Source organism: Triticum aestivum, chromosome 7B (genome assembly GCF_018294505.1).
Source record: "Triticum aestivum cultivar Chinese Spring chromosome 7B, IWGSC CS RefSeq v2.1, whole genome shotgun sequence".
Taxonomy (NCBI): domain Eukaryota; kingdom Viridiplantae; phylum Streptophyta; class Magnoliopsida; order Poales; family Poaceae; genus Triticum; species Triticum aestivum.
In genome coordinates, this window is record NC_057813.1 from 267,880,953 (window position 1) to 267,887,928 (window position 6,976).

The 6,976-nt window shown below is 46.1% G+C and overlaps 1 long non-coding RNA gene across 13 annotated transcripts; it reads right to left on the minus strand.

The window, feature by feature from the left end:
* Window positions 1-3,397: 3,397 nt before the first annotated feature.
* On the minus strand, window positions 3,398-6,739 carry LOC123156795 (uncharacterized). Of its 13 annotated transcripts, none has more exons than XR_006478419.1 (8): window positions 6,431-6,736; window positions 6,154-6,350; window positions 5,775-5,925; window positions 5,609-5,665; window positions 4,915-5,287; window positions 4,590-4,705; window positions 4,394-4,506; window positions 3,398-4,310 (listed from the first exon to the last, which is right to left on the minus strand). It is a non-coding gene; the product is annotated as an uncharacterized lncRNA (long non-coding RNA). The 13 variants fall into 13 exon arrangements; XR_006478417.1 differs by having other exon boundaries at window positions 6,141-6,350; XR_006478421.1 differs by having other exon boundaries at window positions 4,915-4,960; window positions 6,141-6,350; window positions 6,431-6,735.
* Between the last annotated feature and the right edge of the window lie 237 nt (window positions 6,740-6,976).

The window sequence follows — 6,976 nt, forward strand, 5'->3', positions numbered from 1 at the left end:
GTTTCTCCGTTCCGACCCAGCCATGTACACGAGCCCTGGTGATACATATGCGCGAGTAGGTGTTCGAGACCCCGCCCGTATGTACACATACGTGGCCGTATTTTCTTTCTTGCACCCTGGACGCTGTATGTACGTGCACATGCTACGTGCGCGCCTCTACTACGACACGTGCGCGCCTCTACATCGACACGTGCGTGCCTCTACATCCACCAGTATATATGTACGTACACGTTCGCGACCAGAATGACAACGCTACGTACGCTTCGACCAGGTGGATCCCGACTGTCAGGCACTTCCTTGCGTGTGAAGATGTAGCTGGTGGGTCCCAGCAGTCAGGGGGGCGAATCATTTTTTTTGCCCGAACGCACTTCCTTGCGTGCGAACGTGTAGCTGGTGGGTCCCAGCAGTCAGGGGGCGAATCGTTTTTTCCCGGACGCACTTCCTTGCGTGCGAAGATGTAGCTGGTGGGTCCCAGCAGTCAGGGGGGTGAATCGTTTTTTTCGGACGCACTTCCTTACGTGCGAAGATGTAGCTGGTGGGTCCCAGCAGTCAGGGGGGCGAATCGTTTTTTTTTTGCCCGGACACACTTCCTTGCGTGCGAAGGTGTAGCTGGTGGGTCCCAGCAGTCAGGGGGAAACGTTTTTTTCGTGAAATACGATGGCCCGTCCGGTGGGTCCCTGCTGTCAGGTGGAGGAATAATTATTTTGAACGTAAAAAGGAGGCACTTCCTTGCGGCCGTCGTGGACCCAACTGTCAGCCTCTCCATGCACAGTACTCTTCCGATGGAAGTCGGTCGTTGACCACATTGACCATGCCGCACCAAGAGCACCACGGCGGTGGACGACGACGAGGCCTAGGAAGGGGACAACACGGAGCCGGGGAAGACGCAACATCGGATGCCCACATGAAGAGGAGGACAAGGGTTCACTGGTTCGGCTGCGGTGTGAGGCTGCCGTCGCCGCAGAATAACAGGGGGTGTGGGTGAGTAGAGGGATGGCCTGGCCAGCGGTGGGAGTAGTAGGGGGCGGTGAGGCCTCCGTGGCATCACAGCTGGCCACGGGAGGTAGGAGCATGCGGCACGACCGGCACTGCTTTGGGCGGCTGGAGCACGAAGACCAGAGGTTGAAGAAGCACTACGGCCGTTGGATGGACATCGTACGGTCACTGCAGCTAGAATCGTCCATATTGACTAAGTTGACAAAGCCCTCCACCCAGTAAACTTAGTAGACCCACAAGTCAGCCTCCCACCAAGGTGAGTCCCAACTAGCAGGGGGAGTATTCATTTTTTTGTGCGTAATAAGGAGGCATTTTCGGTGGGTCCGAGCTGACAGCGGGGGGAACGTTTTTTTCACGAAATACAGAGGCCCTTCCGGTGGGTCCCGGCTATCAGGTGGAGGAATCATTATTTTGCGCGTAATAAGGAGGCATTTCCCTGTGTGGGCCCCTACTGTCAGCTTCTTCCGATGGCTATTGTTTGTTGACCATGTTGACCTCGCTGCACCGAGAGCACAAACACGATGGACGAGGGCGAGGCCCAGGAAGAGAACCACCCGGAGTCGGCGAAGCCACCGCATCGGATGCCCACGCTGAGGGGAGAACGAGCGCTGACTGGTCGGCTGCGAGGTGAGGCTGACGTCGCCGCAAAATAACGGGATGTGTGGGTGGTTAGAGGGATGGCCTGGCGGCAGCACAACCAGCCACGGGAGGAGGGAGCAGGCATTCCCGCCGGCACTGGTTTGGGCAGCTGGAGCAGGAAGATCGGAGATTGAAGAAGCACGGCGGCCGTTGGATGGACATCCAAAAGTCACTGCTGTGTGTTGACTAAGTTGACAAAGCCTTGCGTACGCGTCAAATTTTTTTTAGGACAGTGTCATTGTCAACCTAGTAGGCCCAGAAGTCAGCCTCCAAATCTGTGGAAAACAGCATACAACCCATGAGCCATTATTTTCAATAATTTACAGCCCATTTGCTAATTCTTAAGGATACTAGTGACGCTGACGTGCGGACCCCACCGCTTAATCCTCTAATTAAATGTTTTAATAATTAAAACTAATTAGTTTAGTTAGTTAGTCTATGACAGGCGGGGCCTACCTGCTAAATAACTCTGTTTGTTTAGTTTTTAAGATCTGTTAGCTCTCTATCTATGACATGTGGGTCCCACTGGACCCACAGGTCAGGTTTGACCTGGTCAGCCGCTCTGTTGGTTGCTGACATCATCAACACATCGTGCTGACATCATAACTCCTTCTGTTTATTTAATTAACTAGTTGACCCGTTGCGCCAAATGGCGCAGAGACCTGCTGAAGACATATTGTTGATGAAAGGAGTTTCATGCTGCAAGAACCTTCAACTAAATCATGGTATTTTGTAAACATGTTTATTGCGTTGTTAAATAATAGTCTGGGAAAAGGGAAATTTTGCATAATATGAATATGTTCAAGTTGAAAAAATGGCCACTATGATGAGAGAGTAAAGTTGGCATGGTTGTATTTTTTTAGCAAGTTTGAAAACATGGTTATCATGATGAAAAATCTGGCCATGTTTCTTGGGAAAAAAGAAGGGGAAAGATAACCCTAGTTGACCCGTTGCGCCGAATGGCGCAGAGACCCGTTAAAGCCATGTTGTCGATGAAAATAGTTTCATTTTGCAAGGACACATTCGATATTGGTAGTAGAAAGGCCATGTGTTAAATCATATTATATTGAAAACATGTTTATTCCATGTGCGCGATGAAAAGATATTCAAGGTTTAGTTGTGGGCAATCACATATGGAAAACAATTTAATCTCCTTTAGTCTGGATAAACTGTAGTTTGCTGTTGCGCTAAATGACGCAGAGGCACGCTAAATCCATGTTTGCGATGAAAAAATATCCATGGTTGAATCCCTTTTAATATGAAACATGATGGATTCGTGTCTATAATTAGATATATATACACATTTTATTTTGGTAGCAGTCCCATTTAAATCAAAATAGAGTTTTTGGGTTGGCCGCTTGGAGTAGAAACGTTGGGTCAAATAGCGCAGAGTCCCATTTAAAACCATGGGCGCATTGAAAATACTTGATTGTTTTTGTAATTTTAGGTGTGAGTAACCACTTGATACCAACGCAAATCATTTTAATCAAAACTTAATAATGATTTCTCTTTACAAATATTTACGTACTTGAGCATGCACAATTTGTAATCAATTACATTTTTAAACATGAGATTGAAGTAGCTAACATTTTGCATTTAAGATAGCATACGATGAGATAGGAACAAAAGTTTGGTTCTTCCTGAGACTCACCAAACTTCAATACACACATACACTAATACATAGACCCAACAAAATCAGATTAGTGGTTTCAAATAGTTGAGCCTGCAATTAGAAAGTCCAAGGAGTTATGAACTTGTGCACTAAAAAAAAGTAAACATATTTGACAATAAAATGTACTTAATACATGATAAACATTGTGTACAAGAGAATGGTCAATTAAATCATATAATTTGGTTCTATACAAAAGGAAATTTCCTCTTTTGTGTACATCCTAAAGACCACCCCCTTGTGATGAACGCTTTATCCTTCGAGTCAAATGGCACAGCTCCTGTCCTTTGTGGCAAAATAATACCCATCAATGTCCAAAGCAAAAAGATTATGTAATGCATCGCAACTGATTGATTGTTTCATCTCCGCAACTACAAATCGTGTCTTCAAAAGGTTGCAGAAGCTCTAAACTTCTCCGGAATAGCTGCAACAGAAAAGAATAAGCTATACCAGCAGTTGGTAATCCCATGAATCGTGTCTTCATGGCCCCACCTAGCTAGTATCAACAAACGCCAAAAGTTGGTGATCCCATGAATGTATTAAGTGATTGTCTTAAAAGTTTGTACCAGACCTCACACAATATCCCTGCAAAAATTGGACAAACTAAAACTACTAATACTTTGAACTTGCACAAAACTGAAAGGTACCATTTTTATTCAAGCTACATTTACAGGCTGCTTTTTAGTTACAGAAAGTTGGGAGAAACATAATCAAAGCAAGCCCGCAGATAGTGATAGATGAGGCAGAACAACTACTACGATCCAGTCTCAACATACCAATTACGATGGATGGGTTGTATAGTAGTTGCAATACATTTGAAAATATCAGCAGCGAGATGTTTAGCTCAACCGTTCTATTATGCAATTGCAGAGAGCAAAATAAGTTAATTTTACGTGAGCATCAAGGAGTATAACTGGTTCATGAGATATTCCGAAGTCGACATCTGCAGTACAATGCTTTGCTGCTTTGGTTTCCTCAGTTTGTGTAGCAAGCAGAGGATGCATCCCTACAGAAAATAATCACCTAATTAAATTTTGTGCAGTTAATTTGGAACATACTGATGCAAAGAGCAAAATAAGTTAATTTTACCTGAGCGTCATAGATTCTAACTCGTCCTTGAGATATCCTGAAGTCAACACATGCATTCAATTGCTTTGCCACTTTGATTTCCTCGGTTTGCATAGCAAGCGGATGATACACTCCTACAGAGAACGGTCACCTAATTAAATTGTGTGTGGTTAATTTGGAACATACTAATGCAGAGAGCAAAATAAGTTAACTTTACATGGGAGTCAAGGAGTATAACTCATCCATGAAATATCCTGAAGTCAACAGCTGTTGTACAATGCTTTCCCATCACTTTGATTTCCTCAGTTTGCATAGCAAGAGGAGGATGCATTCCTACAAAGAACAGTCACCTAACTTAACTTTTGTGTTGCTCAAGTTTGGTATGGAATGAACTGCTAAGGCTATCTTTGGTATGATTCTCAAGTAACCGTATCGACCCGGAAAAGCTTTTGAAATTTTAGATGTGTTGAAGCATAGAAGCTCGATAACAAATTAGAGATTACAATGCGGAAGCATTAGTCATTATGTGCATTAAAACTGACCTTGATGCCTCCAAACTTCTGCAACATTAAGAAGACGTCTTTGCCTCTGTTTGAGTAGAAATATGGTCCATTAGTTTGCAGAAAAGGAAAGATAATAAACAAGATATATTTGAAGCTTGAACAACAGATTTACACTATGAAGAAAGCAAAAAAAAATCTTCCTACTAACATCATTGGGAAGACATGAACATCTACATTAGGTTTCGCATGGCATTAAATTAAACAAAGGTAACCAGTTAAATTCCAGACCAATGTAGAATCTCAGCTTTACACGGTAAATCTAAACCATTTGTTCATCACACAAAAATTAGGAGCCAGTAGAAAGGATGGGGACCAAATATCATCTGCAGCAGTAGCTCACAAAAGTCGGAACCTGCGAGCGCGGATCATGAATGTCAACAAACAATATAGCCTGCAGTTCTTTCCTCCTTATCATGTTAGGAGCAAAGCCCATAATACCATATTACTATAACTTGTGAATAATAAGCTCACAAAAAAGTATAATTGTCCAGGGAAACTTGGTTTTCAATTTTAAAGTTATAACAGAACATTTGGTCGCAACAAATATGAATGATTGGGTTTAAAGCCTGAAAAAGTAGATTTCGCTCAATTTCTTAAAGCCATGGACCTAGTTCAATTATACAATAGACTAATCATTGTTTAGGCAAACCATGAGAAGTCAGATTCCACTTACAAAAATACATTAAAGAGCCTGCAGTTGAATGCAGACAAAACTGAATTTGGCTCCGGCCTACAAATAGCAAGGATTAAGTGGAGAGAACAAGGCAGCTGGCCAGGCTGCCGCATGGAGCTAGGTAGAGAAAGCTGACTTACTAACATCACTAAAAGAAGGAGCTTACCTAGGTCGAGGTCGGAGGACGCGCTACCATGGTTGCTGAAACACGAACTCCGTCCAGATCTCCTCATCCTACTCGAAGCTGCTGGTGGATCCACCTTTCTTCATTCTTCACAAATTTCCAGCGGCTGTAGCTTCAAAATGTGTGGAACTCACTGCAACACAAAATGAGATAATACATTTTTTGGAAAAACATGAAGTTGTTGCAATTCCCATAATGTCTCAACTGAATTTAACTGAAGAACAAAGGCGACACTACTGGCTCCTCGTATTAAACAAATTTAACTGAAGAACAAAGGCAACACTACAGGTTCCTCATTTTTTTCAACTGAATTTAACTAATCTCATAGTAGTATTTTGGGGTTCGTACCACTGCTGCTCACCGTGTGCCATGGCCCCATGGGGAAGATGTGCGTCAGATGGGGAGGTGGCCGGCATGCCTGCGGGGAGGTGGACGGCGCGCGGCGGCGGGACCGGGCCATAGGTCTGAGCGCATCCGTCACCACCGGCAAGCAGCCGAGCTGCTCCCATGTGACCATGTCACTCCTGGCCTCTCCTGCTCCAGATCGAGGCCATGCTCCTGGCGCCCTCAAAAAGAGAGGAAGAGGAGGTGAGGCGGGAAGGAAGATGGGCAGAAGGGTAGCTCACAAGAGTCGGAACCTGCGAGCGCAGCGGCGACGACGGGGCCGGTGGATCTGCAAGCGCCATGACCACCTGACCTGCTCGCTACCCCTCTTCTCTTCCCTTCCCTCCCTTCCCTTCTGAAACCTCCCTTCCCTTCTGAAACGGGAGGGGGGAGGTTGCAGGCGGAGGCTGGCCGGAGGAGACGGGCGCGAGTGGCGGCGGGCTAGGGTTTCCCACCAAAGGCGGCTGGCCAGGGAGAGAGATCGAGGAGGGAGGGAGCGGTGCGGGCGAGGGGATTGGGCGTGGGGCAGGGAGGGAGCGGTGCGGGCGAGGGGATTGGGCGTGGGGCAGGGAGGGAGTGGTGCGGGCGGGGGGATTGGGCGAGGCCTGCCCCACACTCCCGCAGATGGCACGGCGCGCACGCGGCGGGCGGGGAGAGGGTGATTCTGCATCTTGAATCAGTTCGCCCAGCCAACACGGGTGCTGCAAGAGCCCACCGGTCATTGGCTATACAAAGTCATCGTGCAGTAAAAACGAGCAGTGAAACAGCCAGCAAACATCCAACGCCTGAAACGAAGTCAA